The sequence below is a fragment of the Dendrobates tinctorius genome, unplaced genomic scaffold (genome assembly GCF_039654945.1).
Source record: "Dendrobates tinctorius isolate UK_male_01 unplaced genomic scaffold, ASM3965494v1 ptg000001l, whole genome shotgun sequence".
NCBI lineage: Eukaryota > Metazoa > Chordata > Amphibia > Anura > Dendrobatidae > Dendrobates > Dendrobates tinctorius.
In genome coordinates, this window is record NW_027361669.1 from 17262341 (window position 1) to 17282079 (window position 19739).

Here is a 19739-nt window from a genome sequence, read left to right on the forward strand (position 1 = left end):
GTGAAATGGGTTAAAATGGTATGAAAATTTGTCCCACAATTTCTGCTGAAGGTAGAAATACCCGATATGTGGCTGTACAGTACTACTTAGCCATACAGTGAGACTTGGGAGGGACGGAGAGCTATTTGCCTCCTGGAGAGCAGATTTTCCAAGAATACTTTGCGGACTCCATATACAGAGCCCCTAAGTGTTAGAAACCTCAAGTGACCCCATTTTGGAAATTATACTTTTTGGGAATTTATCTACAGGTGTAGTGATTCTGACTCCATGGGTGTTTTCCAGAAACAAGCAGCAGTGGATGTTGCTGAGTATTTTTCACTCAGCAACATCCACTGATGCTTGTTTCTGGAAAATTGCACACTGCCGTTGTAGTGACCAGTACGCTGTGCCCAGCTCACTCTCAACACACCCGTAAATTAGCCGGGCTCTCATCACTTTAGAAATGTCAAACAGATGGATGCTAAATGTGGGTTAGACACACTGGGTCTCATTTTACATAACGTTTGGGATCACAGTTATCCGGGGCTCAATGCTGAGCACTTACGTTGGGGTTTCCATCTAAATTTCTGAGTGACGTGAAAGATGAAACCACCGAAGGATCCATTCACTATAATGAAGCAGCATAGTTACTCTGGCCTCTGTTCAGTGTTGTCCTTTTCAGAATTGCATCTTTTATGCTCGCCTATAAAGACGGACACTGCCGGATCACAGATCCTACGGCGTCCACAGTGCCTCCATCTGCCTCATTATAGGGAATCTTCCAGTGGGTTCCATCAGCACTCAGCGCAGGATAGATGTGAGCCAAGCCTTACAGTGAATGAAAAAAAAAAAAAAAAATCGACAGCATGTGAGGAATTGGTTTTATTTATTTTCTACGCTGTTCCTCATGCAGTATAAGTCATTAGATGACTTTATTCTTCGGGTCGCTGCAATTATAGTGATATCAGATTTTTATCAAGTTTTTATGTTTGGCAGCTGTCACACACTAAAAGGTGCTTTTTATTGCAAAATCTAGTTTTTGCCTCCCCATATTTAGACAGCTATAATTTTTTTATATTTCGGCTGACTGAATCATGTGACAGCTTCATTATTGCGGAATGAGTTGACGTTTTTAACGGTATCATTTTCGGGCACATGACTTTTTTTATCGCTCTCTATTCCGATTTTTGTGAGGCAGAATTAACAAAAACCAGCAATTTAGGAATCATTTTTTTGTTTTTTATACCGTTCCACATGTGCTAAAATTAATAAGGCATCTTTATTCTTCGGGTCAGTACAATTACAGCGTCAGGTAATTTATATGTTTTTATGTTTTGGCGCTTTTACAAAATAAAAACAATTTTATAGAAAAATTATTTTTGCATCGCTTTATTTTGAGAGCTTTAACTTTTTTTATATTTCCTGATGGAGCTTTATGGAGGCTTATTTTTTGCTTGACAAGATGACGCTTTCAGTGGTACCATTTTTATTCACATCTTTTTTATCTTGTTTTATTACACTTTTTGTTCGGCGGTATGATAAAGCATCGTTTGTTGCCTCATTTTTTGTTTATTTTTTTAACGGAGTTCACTAAAGGGATTGACTAGTGGGACAGTTTTATAGATCGGGTTGTTACTTTTGCGGCGATATCAAATGTGTACTTTTTTTTTCCACATACCGTAAATAAATTTATTGGATTTTTTTTTTTTCTGTTCTTTATTTTGTGATTTTTTAAATGTTTTTACAATTCTTATTAAATTTTTTAAATTGACCCAGGATGAGACATCAATTTCACACTTACAGTACAGATCGCAGATCTAATGCTCTGCAATGTTTCTGCATTGCAGAGCGTTAAATCAGCATCTGACATGCAGGGATTAAGAATGTCACCTCCTGCTCTAAGCATGAGCTGACAGGCCACTGACCCTGGGTGACTCTGCGGCCATCTTTCGATCCAGTGTTACCAGAGACCATCGGCATAATGCGATTGCATCACACTGAGTCGATGGGAGCACAAAGGGAGCTCCCTCCCTCTGCAATGCCCCGCGATGTCCCTGTCACTATTGACAGCAGCAGCACAGGGGCTAAATGCCCACGATCGGTGCTAGCAGCGATGGTGGGTGTTGCTGCAGGGTGTCAGCTCTCATATAGAGCTGACACACGCATTTGATCACGGCGATGTTCAGAGTGAGCCCGCACTATATATATACTAGCTATGAACCCGTTCTATGCCAGGGTGGCAAGCATTTTTATTGGTATATGGTCTCCCATCCTGGTATGTATGGCACACCTCATCACTATCCTGCTATGCATGGCCCCCTCATCCCTATAGTGGTATGTATGGTCCCCTTATCCCTATTCTGGTATGTATGCTCCCCCCCAATCCTGGTATGCATGGCATCCCATTCCTTATCCTAGTATGTATGGTCCCCTCACCCCCCAATCCTGGTATGCATGGTACCCCCTCATCCATATCCTGGTATTTATGGTTACCTCAAACCCCAATCCTGGTATGCATGGTACCCCCTCATACCTATCATGGTATGCATGGTTCCCTCACCCCCCCAATCCTGGTATGCATGGTCCCCTCACCCTCCAATCCTAGAATGTATGGTCCCCTCACCCCCCAATCCTGGTATGCATGGTCCCCTCACCCCTCCAATCCTGGTATGCATGGTCCCCTCATCCCTCAATCCTGATATGCATGGTCCTCCCTCATCCCTATCGTAAGATGCATGGTACTCCCTTCACCCAACAATCCTGGTATGCATGGTCCCCTCCCCCCCTCCCAATCCTGGTATACATGGCCCCCTCACCCCCCAGTTCTGATATGCATGGCTCTCTCACCCCCCTATCCTGGTATGCATGGTCTCCTCACCCGCCAATCCTGGTATGCATGGTCCCCTCAGCCCCCCCCCCCCCAATTCTGGTATGCATGATCCTCTCACCCCCAATTCTGGTATGCATGGTTCCCTCACCACCCAATCCTGTATGCATGGGCCCCTCACCCCCAATTCTGGTATGCATGGGCCCCTCACCCCCTAATCCTGGTATGCATGGTCCCCTCACCCCCCAATCCGGGAATGCGTGGTCCCCCCCCCCATGCCGTGATGTCAGGAGAGGGCGGGAATCGGTGCCCGATTCTGGAGCCACAACCCACCCTCTCCTGACATCATGGCGAGACCCCGAGTCAATTCCCGATCATTACGTTGTTGGGCCTTGACGTTTGGACAGGGCGTGTTGTGGTGCTGGACTCGGCTACTGCGCAGCCCTCGTTTTCCGCCATTTTCTTGAAGACACACTGTAGTCTTCTAGTACATGGTGGCGGAAAGAGAGAACTGCGCAGGCGCTGAGTCCGGAACCACAACACGCCCTTTCCAGACATCATGGCCCAACAACGTAATGATAAGGGTATTGACGCGAGGTCTCGCCGTGATGTCAGGAGAGGGCCCGCGTCAATACCCGATCATTAAGTTGTTGTTCCATGATGTCTGGAGAGGGCGTGTTGTGGTCCCGGACTCGGCGCCTGCGCAGTCTTCGCTTTCCGGCGCCATTTTCTTGGGGGATGCGCCACACTGTCTGTGCGTCGCGTCGCGCTTGCGCAGTCTATAAAGGCTTCAGACAGTGATGCTTACAACGTTATATTATAGATATTGCAGGAACGCAGCTCCCGCGGCACCGTATATGTGCGCACGTCGGAAAGGGGTTAAGGGTCAAACCAGACAAGTGTATTTAATGTACTTGAGCTATCTGCGTTAAAACAGCATACTGACCAATGTTATTCAATAGAGCTATACAGATAGTTTTATCACATGGACCGAGTGCCCATGTGAAAACATTTGCAGCATGCACTACTGTCTTCCATTGTTTTTCCATTAACTATACTTAGTATTGTAAATGTTATTAACTATTCACATAAAAAAAAAATGTCATAAGGATGGCAATCGTTCATTTTTCTGGATGAAAAATCAGATGGTTTTTCATGAGCTCATCTTACCCTGGCCTTAAGTGTAAGAAAAGACAGGGGCATAGACAGTGCATAAATAGAGTACAAAGATTATTTTATCTTTTGGTTTCACAGATATCTCAATTCTGCATTATGTGGGCACATTATGGCAGAAGACAATGACATTCCGGATAGAGCATCCATGTTCTCCAGGATATGTAAATAAATGTTGCTAGTGTGCTGAAAATGCGATTTTATTTGATGACCGAACAAAAAATGAAGAGACCCTAAAAAAATATTGTGTGGTCTGTCCTGTTTTTTGATAACCAGCAAACTGCAGTGAGCTGATATTAATAGGCTGGGAAAGTTCATGGTTATCTGGCTCTTTCCAGTCTGCAGCCACTCCAGAATTGGCGCATGCATTGCATCTAATGCAAGCTACAATTCTGGCGCTTTACCTCAGTTCTTCCTGATTCCCTTGGTGCAGTGGCAATCGTGGTAATGGTGAATGGTTCATGTCAGCTGGCATCAAGCCTAGGGGTTAGTGATGGAGATGCATCTAACACCAACATTACCAACACAGTAAATTTAAAAAAAAAAAAAAAATACAGAAAAAATAGTTTATTATAAAAAAAAATATTCTCCCACACCTCGTTCACCAATTCAATAAAACAAACAATGAAGATCAGAATTTGTCCTGGGAATTCAAAGTAGTCCAGGAATGCGAACCTGAAAAACGGAGAGAAAATTAATTAAAGACATGAAACACTTGCTCATTCACCGATTTATTAATATGAAAAAATCTTGTAGCTCCGATGTAATCCATGGTGTTCAACGATTCCATAAAGCAACCTATGGAGCATTGTTGTTCTGAAACACTTCATAGATTACTCACAGTCATGTCCCACGCTCGGTGACATCACTATCTTGGAAGCATCATCACGCACGAGAAATGATCGGGAGTAATCTAAGGCCTGTTTCACACATCCGTTTGTCACCATCAGTCAAAATCCGCCGTCTTGCAAAAAAAACGTATCCACCATTTTTCTTGGCGGATCCGGTTTTTTCCCCATTGACTTGCATTATCGGCGGATTTTGACTGATGGTGATCCGTTGCATCCGCATGTCAGCGGATCTGCCAAGATTTTGGCGTCCGCTGACATGTCCGGATGGACCCTGCAACGTTTTTTCGCTGCCCGGATCCGCCATTTAGTGTTTGTAAACATGTTTAACCCCACATTCTGTCTGGGTGCTGGATGAAATTCTCTCTCCTCACCCATCTTCCGCGCATTCTTCTCCGCCTCCTCCATTCATCGCGTGATCAGGGCCCATAGCGCGATCGCACTTTCCATTACCCGCGGTCCCTTTAATGGACGCCGCTCACGGATCCGTAGTCCACGGTCATTCGTTCTTCGCTCAAAGGGGCGGATCAGTTTTTTCCCCCCTTTGGCGGATTTCAGCTGACCGCCGACTACGGATGTGTGAAACAGGCCTAAGAAAGATCGTTCTCAGAACAACGCTTCATCGGCTGCAGCAGCAATTCAAAATTGCTTGCTTCCTATAGACTCGGCGGCTCTGAGCAGCTGTGAAATCAGTAACTACACCACTCATCAGTAGGAGTCTTAGGCTATGTGCACACGCTAGCGTTTTTAAACGCTCAGGAAAAGGATCCCCTTCCCAGAAATCGCGCGTCTTTTTCCGCGCGTTTTTTGCGCGGTTTTTGACGCGTTTTTTGACACGCGATTTCTGGGATCATTGGGGATGGCTAAAAACGCTCAGCAATGCGGAAATTAATGAGCATGCTGCGTTTTTAGCCGCTAAGCGATTCCTGAGCGGTTAAAAACGCATGCATTGGCACAGAAAGCCAAAAACGCATGCTAATTAATTTGATGCATCTTTTAAGCGTTTCTGCAGCGTCTGAGCCAGCTCAAACGCTGCGGAAACGCTTAAAAAAAACGCATCGTGTGCACACAGCCTTAAAGAGTCCTCTCTGAGGAGCAGTATAGTTAGTGACATCACCACTGCTCAGAGCCGCAGAGTCTGGAGGAAGCAGGCAAGTTTGATTCTCTACTGCAACCTAGGAAGCTTTGTTCTGAGAACGACCCTTCATAGGTTACTTGCACTCATGTTTTGCACGCAATGACACTGAGTTACTGACCTCATCGAGCATGAGACACAACCGGGAGTGACCCACGAAGGGTTGTTCTCAGAAAGACGCTCCATAGGTTGAGGCATAGAATTGCTGAACATCATGGGATATTGATGGATTGATATTGATTTTCCTTTCTTAAAAAAATTGGTGAATGAAGGAGCGTTTCTGGTCCTTATTTACTTACCGTAATTTTCTCTTTTTAGATCTTTCAATTTCCCATTTCTGGACTATTCAGGATTTCCAGGACTACTTTGGATCTTTGGGGGGACCCACGTCAATTTTTTAAAATTATTTACCGTAATAGGTTTAATAAGGCTGAACACCATTTAGTGCCACATGAAAAAACTAAAAGGCTAAAGTTTATTATTTATAGGGGACTTGTGAAATTATGTCTGCAGATTATCTATATATTCTCTCTGTCTATAGCTGTATATTAGATTGCTTTATTAGTTTGAAAACTAGCTTTAAATTACATAGAGAATTAATTATGTAAAAGATGATGTTAAACAAAGCTATGCAAACGTATTGCACACAGATGCTACTGTAGCTGGAAAAATCGCATTGTACTCTCATGACACTTGTACTGCTTTTCTGGATCAACAATTGACCAATTTTTTTATATGTTAGTGTGACTCCAGCCTTAGTTGGGTGCACTGGACCTTTTTCATGACCTAAGCTAGAAGGGTAAGGATAGCTTTTTTTAGTTTGCTGTACAGGATGAATTTCCTACATTTCCGATACAGAAAGACAATAGCCAACATATGGCATTGTACCCCTCACATAGTGGTATAGCTGGGTAGCTTCAATAAAAGGTACAAGTCAGAGACTACCCCCAATACCCACCTCCAATGGAATACAAGAATGAAATGTCAGCAGCTCCTCAAATAAAAGTGTAGACTCAAAGCGAATGAACAGGGGGAGCATTAATGGGAAGAACACCTCCTAAACATAACCTGTCACCTGCTTACCTCACATATATAAGGGAGGGATTATGCTGAGGTCACACACGGTCGTGCCCACTGCTTACCTCCCATGTAAGGAGGGGATTACGCTGTGGTCACACACAGTCATGCCCACTGCTTACCTCTCATGTAAGGAGGAGATTACGCTGGGGTCACACACGGTCGTGCCCACTGCTTACCTCTCATGTAAGGAGGGGGATTGTGCTGGGGTCACACACGACCGTGCCCACTGCTTACCTCTCATGTAAGGAGGGGATTATGCTGGGATCACACATGACTGTGCTCACTGCTTACATCCCATGTAAGGAGGGGATTACACTGGGATCACACATGACTGTGCTCACTGCTTACATCCCATGTAAGGAGGGGATTACGCTGGGGTCACACACCGTCATGCCCACTGCTTTCCTCCCATGTAAGGAGGGGATTACGCCGTGGTCACATATGGTCTTGCCCACTGCTTACCTCCCATGTAAGGAGGGGATTACGCTGTGGTAACACACGGTCATGCCAACTGCTTACCTCTCATGTAAGGAGGGGATTACGCTGGAGTCACACACGGCCATGCCCACTGCTTATCTCTCATGTAAGGAGGGGATTACGCTGGAGTCACACACGGTCGTGCACACTGCTTACCCCCCATGTGAGGAGGGGATTACGCTGGGGTCACACACGGTCGTGCCACTGCTTACCATCCATGTAAGGAGGAGATTACGCTGGGGGTCACACACGACTGTGCTCACTGCTTACATACCATGTAAGGAGGGGATTACGCTATGGTCACACACGGTCATGCCCACTGCATACCTCCCATGTAAGGAGGGGATTACGCTGTGGTCACACGATCGTGCCCACTGCTTATCTCCCATGTAAGGAGGGGATTACGCTGGGGTCACACACAGTCATGCCCACTGCTTACCATCCATGTAAGGAGGGGATTACGCTGTGGTCACACACAGTCATGCCCACTGCTTACCTCTCATGTAAGGAGGGGATTACGCTGTGGTCACACATGATCGTGCCCACTGCTTATCTCCCATGTAAGGAGGGGATTACGCTGGGGTCACACACAGTCATGCCCACTGCTTACCATCCATGTAAGGAGGGGATTACGCTGGGGGTCACACACGGTCATGCCCACTGCTTACCTCCAATGTAAGGAGGGGATTACGCTGTGGTCACACACGATCGTGCCCACTGCTTACCTCTCATGTAAGGAGGGGATTATGCTGGGGTCACACACGGTAGTGCCCACTGCTTACCTCTCATGTAAGGAGGGGATTACGTTGGGGTCACACACGGTCGTACCCACTGCTTACCACCCATGTAAGAAGGGGATTACGCTGGGGGTCACACAAATAAATCCGCCCACAACTAAGGTTGCGTGGCTAAAGATCGCTCCATGCCACCATATTATATCATGATCACAAGGTACTGACAAGCAAAGTGCAAAAAGTCAGAGCCAGTTGGAGGTCAGAACGTGACCCTACTCGCTTACATTACGCTGTGATGAAGCACCATAGAACAATCGTTGGCCCCAGACAGGAGTTGTAGCCAGTCACCACATATGGAAAGGCCACATTCTAATTCTAGCCTCTAAACAGAGTGACTGTTACTGTAAGACATTATGGTGTGCAAAAAAGAGGTTCTGCAGGAGCTGCACTGTTCAATACCTGTAACAGCTGCTGCAGAACATCACTGAGCAGTGGGTGTCCCATAAGAAGTTATATAGTGTAGTGGCCAATTGCTTTTATCACTAGTAGCTGATGTACCGGCGCATACACAGCTTATGCAGAACCTCTTTTTGGAACTAAAACAGACTGGTCCTTCTCAGTTTTCCCGCCACTTTCTGTCACATAGGACCCTAAAGCTGAGGCAGAAAGTCCGGGATACCAGAGTACCGGATATACCAGCGTACCTGACACTGCCAGTTACTTTACTCGCCTGCTATGTGCCCCTGAGCAGCAACCGTGCACCCAGCTCTCCCGGTAATAGTCAGCTGTGTCCCGGTCACTTCCCTGTTCTGCAGCCCGCCTCTCCGCCGTCAGCCAATGCTAGCGCTGGTAGCAGCAAGGCCTGTGTGACTCCTCCTGCTGCAGGCCGGGCGGCTTGTGTGACGCGAGTACCGGCAGAGAGAGGTGGCGGCCACCGGCAGTCCCCGCTCCAGCACGGCCATGTGTACAGTGTGCCAGATACTAGGGCAGCCGGTTGTGAGAGGAAACAATGTCAAATTGTTCCCGTACATGAAAGAAAGCAACACGAATGGCGAAATGGTAGAAAACATAGTGCTTATAGAGTGCAGGAGTCAGAAGCGTTGCTAAGCCATACGTGACAACTTTTCACCCCATTTCCATTTTTACGTTTGCATTCTCCCCTTCTTCTAACTTTAATATTTTTCCATCGATAGACCTAGGAGGGCGAGTTGTAGTTTTGAATGACGCCATTCATTTTTCAATACAATGCACTAAACTCCTGGAAAAAATTTCCAAATGGGATGAAAACGTGAAAAAAATGCAATAGTTGGGATTTGTTTTCATGGCGTTTGTTCTATGGTAAAAATGTCCTGGAAATATGATTCTTTGGATCGGTGCAATATCAAACGCGCATAAATCTTGTTTTAGTTAAAGGGAACATGTCCGCAGGCTTGGCCAATATGAGATGCAGCCATCACCTTTCAGGGCTGATATACAGCGTTCTATAATGCTGTGTATCTGCCCCCCCAACCCACCTGGAAGAGAAGAAAAAGACCTTTTATTAAACTCGCCTGCGGGAGATCCGGTCCAAGGGGGTGCCCCTGGTCTTGGTCCAGCACCTTCCATCTGATTATCACAGCCCTCCTTGGTTGTGTGGATGATGCGTCCCTTCTAGTGATGAGCGAACGTGCTCGGATGACATGTTATCTGAGTAATTGGGCATGCACTAATAATATATTCGCGTCCCTTCGGCTACATGTTTTGCCACAGTAGACAGCTGTTTGTTAGGCAATCCCCACATGTGTTGCAGATGGCTACCGTGGCAAAACACGCAGCCGCAGGGACACAAATATCCGAACGTGCACAACATACTCAAATAACACGTTATCAGAGCACGTTCGCTCATCGCTGGTCCCTACGTCATCCACACAGTGTTTCCAGACATCGCGCTCCTGCGCAGGCATACTGACTAGGGCAGAGTAAAGTACTGCAGTGCGCATGCGCAGGGGCTCTTTGACATTTGCCTGCACACTACAGTACTTTGCCTTAATTTAAAAAAAAAAAAAAAAAAACTTTATTCTTGATAACCAGCCTTGCTGACAGCTGAGGGTTTCAAATGTCAGTTTTGCCTGGCTGGTTATCAAAAATACAGGGGAAAACACGCTTGTTTTTTTTAAATTTATAGCGCAGGTGGCTGGTGAATAATCTCATCAGCTGCCGCCTGCTCTCACTCTTATTAGCTGCAGCAGGTGTAGGCTAATGGGAGTAGTACTCCCATCAGTCGCCGCCTGGCTTGTTATCAATTTAATGCAACTCTTCCCATTCTCCCCTGCCAGCGCTGATTGCAACACGAGCATGGGAGAATGATGAGTGTGATCTTCAGCACCTGCTACCACTGCTTCCCAGGCATCGGTATGTGTCACACGGATGTCATCCATCTGTCATCAGTGTGCATGTGTACGGGATCTTTCATGGCCCATGCTGCTGTTAAAAAACAGACATGTCAGCATATTTTGCCCATGGACACATGGTTCCTGGAGACACACTGACGTGCACAGACCCATTCACTTGAATGTGTCTAGGTGTGCAAATGTCTCCGGTACATGTGAAAGCTGTCACCACACGTTTGGCACACGTGTGAAAAAAAACTTATAGAATGTTGTATATCAGGCCTGAAAGGTGGTGGCCGTAACTCGTATCGGCCAAACCTGGAGACAGGATCGCTTTAAAGAGAGCCTGTGAGCACGATTTTGTAATGTAGAGAAATGGCAGTGATGGTGCTGTAAGGCTGGAGACACACTAGCGATTTAAAAATCTGTGCGATTTTGATGCAGGAGAGTCGGATGAGTGTAAAGCAATTGTCATGCGGTTTTTATGCGAGTACAATCCGATTTAAATCCGAATGCAGTGCGATTATGATCAGGCTGCATTGCAATTTTAACATGAGCTTTTACATAGAACATTTCTCTAAGTCATTTAGAAAAATATTCAGAATTGAGAGTCCTCAGTGGTTGATACCTTTTAATGACTAACTGAAAAGATGGTAACAAATTGCAAGCTTTGGAGACTACTCAGGTCCCTTCATCAGGCTAGACTAATACAATATCTGAAGAATCACATTTATGCACAACACAGCACAGAAAAAATGCAATAGATAAGACAAGTGATGTAAAGCAGAACTATCATTATGGGACAGGGAGAAACATAAATATTGGACTATAGATAAGGAGTCTGGATGTTTTATTGTCCTCTGATTGGCCAATTAGGAGACCCCAATGAGAGGACAATAAAACATCCAGATTTCTTATCTTTGAACTGGTCCAACATTTACAGTGGGGAAAAAAAGTATTTAGTCAGTCAGCAATCGTGCAAGTTCCACCACTTAAAAAGATGAGAGGCGTCTGTAATTTACATCATAGGTAGACCTCAACTATGGGAGACAAACTGAGAAAAAAAAATCCAGAAAATCACATTCTGTTTTTTTTTCATTTTATTTGCATATTATGGTGGAAAATAAGTATTTGGTCAGAAACAAGCAATCAAGATTTCTGGCTCTCACAGACCTGTAACTTCTTCTTTAAGAGTCTCCTCTTTCCTCCACTCATTACCTGTAGTAATGGCACCTGTTTAAACTTGTTATCAGTATAAAAAGACACCTGTGCACACCCTCGCTACTTACCTGTCTCACTAGGCGATCCTGCGTCCTCCCGCCCGGCTCCACGCTCGTCTCTCCACAAGAAGCGCCGCAGGAAGATGACGACGAAAAGCGGTCCTGAACGTTCTCGCGCGATCAGCGATAACCAGCGGGGGAGCGGGTCGTAGGTAAGTATCAGACACAGCGATATCGCTAGCAATATCGCTATAACGTCACAAGTAGAGTTGAGCGATACCGTCCGATACTTCAAAGTATCGGATCGGAATGGATCGGCCGATCTTAAAAAAAGTATCGGTATCGCCGATTCCGATACCGGAAGTCCCATTCAAGTCTATGGGACTTCCGGTATCGGAATAAGAAAAACCCTGTTTTTGCCTTGTACAGCCTCTCTGGGGTCTGTACGGGCCTTTCGGGGGGCTGTGCCGGCCTGCCAGGGGGTCTGTGCAGGCTCCGGTGGTCTGTGCAGGCTCCGGTGGGCTGTGCCGGCCTGCCGGGGGGCTGTGCCGGCCTGCCGGGGGGCTGTGCAGGCTCCGGTGGGCTGTGCCGGCCTGCCGGGGGGCTGTGCCGGCCTGCCGGGGGTCTGTGCAGGCTTCGGGGGTCTGTGCAGGCATCGTCCGATGGGACTACAAGTCCCATCGGGCGATGCCTGCTACCATGACAGTGATTGACACATTAGCCAATGATGGGACAGTAGTAGTCCCATCATCCGGCTAATGTGTTGAATGTAAAAAAAAAAAAAAATTACATGCTACATATATACTACATGCATGCAACATGCATACTACATATATACTACATGCTACATACATACTACATATATGCTACATATATACTACATGCATGCTACATACATACTGCATGATACATACATACTACATACATACCACATATATACTACATACATACTACATGCATACTACATACATACTACATACATACTACATACATACTACATACATAACACATATATACTACATGCATGCTACATACATACTACATGCCACATACATACCACATACATACTACATACATACTACATACATACTACATGCATGCTACATACATGCTACATACATACTACATGCTACATACATACTACATATATACTACATGCATGCTACATACATACTGCATGCTACATGCATGCTACATACATACTACATACATACTACATGCTACATACATACCACATATATACTACATACATACTACATACAATACATTCATACAATACATACATAGACATACAGTACATATAACATAGAGTAACATACTTACCAATACTTGTCACATTGTTCCCCGAAGCCATTGTCTTTTACGGAATAAATATTAACATAACAAACCACAAAAATACTCACCCACGATCCGAAGCAGTCCACGAGTGTGTCCCACGACGATCTTGGGTAGAGAACTGCAGCATCAGCTGATGCTGCCGTTCTCTACGGGCTGCAGGAATCCAATGACGGAAGGTAGGTATCCTTCCGCACTGTATTCCTCCGCCACTTAAAAAAAAAAAAAGTCCCTAGTCTCACTTTATGCCATTGCTGTGTGGGAATTTCCCACGCAGCAATGGCATAAAGTGAGACTAGGGACTTTTTTTTTAAGTGGCGGAGGAATACAGTGCGGAAGGATACCTACCTTCCGTCATTGGATTCCTGCAGCCCGTAGAGAACGGCAGCATCAGCTGATGCTGAAGTTCTCTACCCAAGATCGTCGTGGGACACACTCGTGGACTGCTAAAGATAGGGTGCGCAGATCGCAAGCGTCCATGTGCGATAGTAGGCGGCGATGACCGGATGGGGCGGGCAGGGAGCCGGCAGGGGGCGGGGCTTAGCGGCGCCGTGCGCTGCGTCAAATAAACGCTATTGTGAAACTAGCCCAAGTCATTTAGAACACACATCGTTTTAAGACAAAATATTCTTCAAAACATATATATAGATAGATAAAAAACCCGGCAAACGATCTGCCGGGTACAGGATAGAATAGGTTATAATAGAATAGATATATGCACATGGAATTGGTGTGTGTATTGTAAGGTAGCGCTGTTATTTAGCATCATAAACCCACAGCAGCAACATAAACTTCATAATGTCACCATAGCGTCCATGACAGAGTTCACCTCTGAAATCCCTGTGGTCACACAGGTTATGCATACACAGGCTCTTCAGCCTCAGTTATCTCACCCACGTCAGGTTTCCTCATGGTTCCTTTATCATGCTGCAGACGTCCATTCCCTCCAGGGAATCATCAGGCACGTGCAGCCATTCAACACAGCCGCTTCACATGCTGTAAGCCAGGAGACACATCTCCCAGCGGGACCTTCCACAACGGACCAACCAGGTCCCTGCATTCACCTCATGTGACCTACCCTGGCCACCTAATATGGTCCGTAGCCACGCCCACTGGGTCACATGGCTATGACCTCATCACAGGTCTTTGAACCACTCATACACAATTTATACTAGCGTTCTTAAACACACCCCCTGAGTGGGTTTGTAGGTCACTAGTCCCTGACAAATTGAAACAGCACCGGGCAGGGCTCCACAACGGTGTGCGGAGCACGTGGGAGCGGGGTCCAGAGGATGCCCGTCTCCAGGGCGGGCGCCGGCAGGTACGTAGGAGTTTCCCCCCGGACCCCTATTCCTGGCCCTCCTAGTGCGGTCGCCCCACGGTCTGGGTTGCGGTCTGGGGCCGGCTGCTGTGGCTCGGTGGTGGGCAGGGAGCGCCGTGCCGGGTCGGACGGCGCCGTGTCGCTGTCGGCCTGCGCGCTCTGAGCGTTCACGGAGGCCAGAAGTGACGTGGTCGGCAGGGAGCAGGGCCGGAAGTCGGATGCCGGCCGGCTTTTCTCCTATGTGCGCCGCCGGTCACGGCAGCGAGGTCGTCGGCATAGCGGCGGGGGGGGCAAGGCACAGGGGGTAGAGTCCATGGAAGTCTTGGGAGGGGGAGGGGGGGAAACGAAGTCCCTGGCCATGACACCTGCTAACCCAGATTTCTGGGGGGGGAGGATAAAAGGCGACAGAATCACTGCAGGGCTGCTTTGGCCCATGTGCAGCAATGGATGAACCAGAAGCTCCTGTAGCCCAGCTGGACCGAGAGCAAGAACGTACCTCAGAGAGGTCCCAGACAAGCTCCCAGCAAAAGAAAAAACGAACTGGACAATCCGGCCACAGAAATTCCTCCAGGCTGAAGGATCCAGCTGGCCCCCCCACGATCCGGTACCTACGCCTTCTGCTCAGGGTAAGAGATCTTCGTGAATGTGCCCTGATGCAGTGTTCCCCTTATATTTTTTTCTCCTATAGGGGAAGAAGTGCGCTGATAAAGCGAAAAACAGGGAGTGCGCCCTTTGCAATTGTCCTTTGCCAAACGCCTACCCTAAAAAACTGTGTCAGGCTGGTTTCACACTTGCGTTTTTTTTCGCGGGATTTTAGCGCTAAAAAACGCATGCGTTTTTTTTCCCTATACTTTGCATGGGATGCGCTTATGTGCGCATACACATGCGTTTGTATGCGTTTTTCCGCGCATGCGTTTTTTTGCGGTATGCGCTCGGGCGCACAAAATACATCCTGTTGCATTTTTTGGGCGTCCGACTTGCCTCAAAAAAACGCATGCGCACGCAATGCGTTTTTTTACAGCAAGACACCCATTATAAGTCTATGGGTGCGCATATGTGCGCATTGGCATGCTCATGTATGCGTTTTTTTGCGCATGCGTTTTTTTTTTACCATTAGTTGGACAATGGAATTTAGGGGTTTGGGTTAGAGTTAGGGTTAGTTAAGGGGGTTTAGGGCTAGGGTTAGGGTTAGCTAGGGGTTAGGGTTAGGGTTAGTATGGTTTGGTTAAGGGTTAGGGTTAGTATGGTTTGGTTAAGGGTTAGGGTTAGCTAGGGTTTAGGGTTAGGGTTAGGGTCAGGGTTAGGGTTAGTAAAGTCATGGTTTGGGTTAGTGTGAGGGGCCACCTAATGTTGGAAAAAAACGCAAACGCGGTAAAAACGCATACAAACGCAAAAAAAAGCTGCGTTTTTTTCATGCATGCTCAAAAAAATGCTTGAAAAAAACGCAGCATTTGTATGCGTTTTTTCAATGCGTTTTTTTGCGGGAAAAACGCGCTGCAAAAAAAAGCAAGTGTGAAATTAGCCTAAGTCATGTATACGGCAGACGGTAGGAAAATAAAAAAAGGGGAGTAGTCCCAAAAAATTACCGTACATACTTCCTTACACTTTCCCCACTCCTACAGGTGGCGGAAGAAACCCCTGACTTCGCTACGAGTGTAAGGGAAATTATCAGGACGGAAGTTAAAGCTCTAAAGTCCGTATCCCAAGGGGAATCATCTAAGAAAAGAAAGAGAGCAAGTTTCTCAGGGTCGGACTCCTCAGCAGGCCCTAGAGGAAATGAAGATTCCTCAGAGCCCTCGACCTCCTCCTCTGCGTCCTCTTCAGAGGAGGACGCCAGTCGTTTCTGCTTGAGTCTAGAACAAGTGGATAAGTTGGTCAAGGCAGATAGGGCCATCATGGGGGTAACAGACGCAAAACCAGAACGGTCAGCGCAGGACCTAATGTTCGGCGGCTTAGACCCCAGGAAACTTAAATCGTTCCCATTAAACGACAAGGTCCAAAACCTGATCAATAGGGAATGGAAGAAACCAGAAAGGAAAGGCTCCCTTCCACCGGCTTTTAAGTGACGATATCCCTTTGAGGACCCCTTGGTGAACAAATGGGATAAAGCCCCGAAATTGGACGCAGCAGTGGGTAAAGCGTCCAAAAAATCTGCTATTCCCTTTGATGACATGGCTTCATTGAAAGATCCGCTGGATAAAAAGGCAGACTCTTACCTGAAAGGGACATGGGAAATGTCAGCTGGCGCCCTGAGGCCTGCAGTAGCGGCTACCTGCACAGCCAGATCTATGATGGTCTGGCTGGACCAGCTGGAATCACAGTTAGAGGACAGAGCCTCGAGAGAATCTATCTTGAAGACCCTACCTACCATCCAAAATGCTGCAGCCTTTTTAGCCGACACTTCGGCAGATTCTGCAAGGATGGCTGCCAAAGCCGCAGGTCTATTGAATGCAGCCCGAAGGGCTCTATGGCTGAAGTATCCAGGCCAGATCCTGGCTTTGCTCCATCCTGTGTGAGGGAGAATACCTATTCGGTCCAATTCTAGATGAACTTCTGGAGAAAGCCGGCGACGATAAAAAGAAATTCCCTTCCCTGCCAACCCCTTCCTACAGACGAAGAGATTTTTCCATAGAAGATCATCCAGAGACCGAGGCAGATGGGAAGATAAAAAGAAAAAAGGTACCGGGTTTATGTTTGGAGGGGGACGCCAGGAAGCATCCCGTGAGACCAAGAAACCTCCCCAATAACTAGCGGCTCCGGTGGGAGGTACAGTTGTGGCCAAAAGTATTGACACCTCTGCAATTCTGTCAGATAATTTTCTTCCTGAAAATGATTGCAAACACAAATTCTTTATTATTATATTCATTTAATTTGTCTTAAATGAAAAAACACAAAAAGAATTGTCCTAAAGCCAAATTGGATATAATTCCACACCAAACATAAAAAAAGAGGGTGGACAAAAATATTGGCACTGTTTGAAAAATCATGTGATGCTTCTCTAATTTGTGTAATTAGCAGCACCTGTAACTTACTTGTGGCACCTAACAGGTGTTGGCAATAACTAAATCACACTTGCAGCCAGCTGACATGGATCAAAGTTGACTCAACCTCTGTCCTGTGTCCTTGTGTGTACCACAATGAGCATGGAGAAAAGAAAGAAGACCAAAGAACTGTCTGAGGACTTGAGAAACCAAATTGTGAGGAAGCATGAGCAATCTCAAGGCTACAAGTCCATCTCCAAAGACCTGAATGTTCCTGTGTCTACCATGCACAGTGTCATCAAGAAGTTTAAAGCCCATGGCACTGTGGCTAACCTCCCTAGATGTGGATGGAAAAGAAAAATTGACAAGAGATTTCAATGCAAGATTGTGCGAATGTTGGATAAAGAACCTCGACTAACATCCAAACAAGTTCAAGCTGCCCTGCAGTCCGAGGGTACAACAGTGTCAACCCGTACATTCGGCGTCTGAATGAAAAGGGACTGTATGGTAGGAGACCCAGAAAGACCCCACTTCTTACCCCGAGACATAAAAAGCCAGGCTGGAGTTTGCCAAAACTTACCTGAAAAAGCCTAAAACGTTTTGGAAGAATGTTCTCTGGTCAGATCAGACAAAAGTAGAGTTTTTTGGGCAAAGGCATCAACATAGAGTTTACAGGAGAAAAAAAAGAGCCATTCAAAGAAAAGAACATGGTCCTACAGTCAAACATGGCGGAGATTCCCTGATGTTTTGGGGTTGCTTTGCTGCCTCTGGCACTGGACTGCTTGACCGTGTGCATGGCATTATGAAGTCTGAAGACTACCAACAAATTTTGCAGCATAATGTAGGGCCCAGTGTGAGAAAGCTGGGTCTCCCTCAGAGGTCATGGGTCTTCCAGCAGGACAATGACCCAAAACATACTTCAAAAAGCACTAGAAAATGGTTTGAGAGAAAGCACTGGAGACTTCTAAGGTGGCCAGCAATGAGTCCAGACCTGAATCCAATAGAACACCTGAGGAGAGATCTAAAAATGGCAGTTTGGAGAAGGCACCCTTCAAATATCAGGGACGTGGAGTAGTTTGCCAAAGATTAATGGTCTAAAATTCCATCAGAGCATTGTAAGAAACTCATTGATGGTTACCGGAAGCGGTTGGTCGCAATTATTTTGGCTAAAGGTTGTGCAACCAAGTATTAGGCTGAGGGTGCCAATACTTTTGTCAGGCCCATTTTTGGAGTTTTGTGTGAAATTATCAATGTTTTGCTTTTTGCTTCATTCTCTTTTGTGTTTTTTCATTTAAGACAAATTAAATGAAGATAATAATACCAAAGAATTTGTGATTGCAATCATTTTCAGGAAGAAACTGAGTATTATTTGACAGAATTGCAGGGGTGTCAATACTTTTGGCCACAACTCTAGATTATCGGCCTTCTACCAAGCCTGGTCACTGATTTCAAACAGTAACTGGATCCTGGGGTTGGTAGACTCAGGTCTAAGGCTAGAATTTTCCTGTCCCCCCCCCCCCCCCCCCCGGAACAGTTTTAAGGTCACCCCGCTCAGGTCTTCCCTGTCGGAACAGGCTGCCCTAGAGACCGAAATCCGTGACCTATGCCATAAAAAGGTACTGATAAAAGTACCAGAGGCAGAGAAGGGTGAAGGCTTCTACTCCCCTCTTTTTTTGGTCCGTAAGCTGGATAGCTCTTACAGGACCATAATCAACCTGAAGGCACTCAATAGATTCCTGATCATTCGCCCATTTAAAATGGAAATGATTAATTCCACAATAAAGTTACTGTTTGAAAACTGCTTTATGGTGGTGTTGGATTTAAAAGACGCCTACTACCATATACCCATCCATGCGTCTCATCAGCGTTTCCTCAGAGTGGCGGTTCATTTAGACGGGTCAGTGCAGCATTTCCAATATGTCGCCCTTCCCTTTGGTATTGCGGTCGCCCCCTGAGTATTCACTAAGGTTATAGCGGAGGTTATGGCCCATCTACGCGAAGCAGATATCCTAGTAATCCCCTACCTGGATGACTTCCTTATTGTACGCAGAACAGCAGACCATTGTCGGGATCAGTTGCAAAAAGCAAAATCAGCTCTGGAACGGTTAGGGTGGCTACTAAACATTAAGAAGTCCCGTCTACAGCCCATGAAAGTTCAGCAGTTCTTGGGCCTAATCCTAGATTCACAGAATCAAGACTGTCGTCAACCACACGAAAAATTAGTTCGCCTACGTCATCAGGTCTTGAACGTCTCCAATAA

At 46.3% G+C, this 19739-nt stretch overlaps 1 protein-coding gene across 4 annotated transcripts in view; it reads right to left on the minus strand.

Moving 5' to 3' along the window:
- Positions 1–9181, minus strand: part of RAD50 (RAD50 double strand break repair protein) — a 202183-nt gene extending 193002 nt beyond the window's left edge. Inside the window, exons 1-2 of one of the 4 annotated variants that reach the window (XM_073569566.1) lie at positions 8984–9179; positions 4576–4654 (exon numbers count right to left, since the gene is read on the minus strand). The gene's annotated coding sequence lies outside the window, so the exon portion shown is untranslated. Of the gene's footprint in view, positions 1–4575; positions 4655–8957 lie in introns of all 4 variants that reach the window. The other 3 variants (XM_073569696.1, XM_073569486.1, XM_073569614.1) reach the window with 3 other exon arrangements.
- Positions 9182–19739: the final 10558 nt, after the last annotated feature.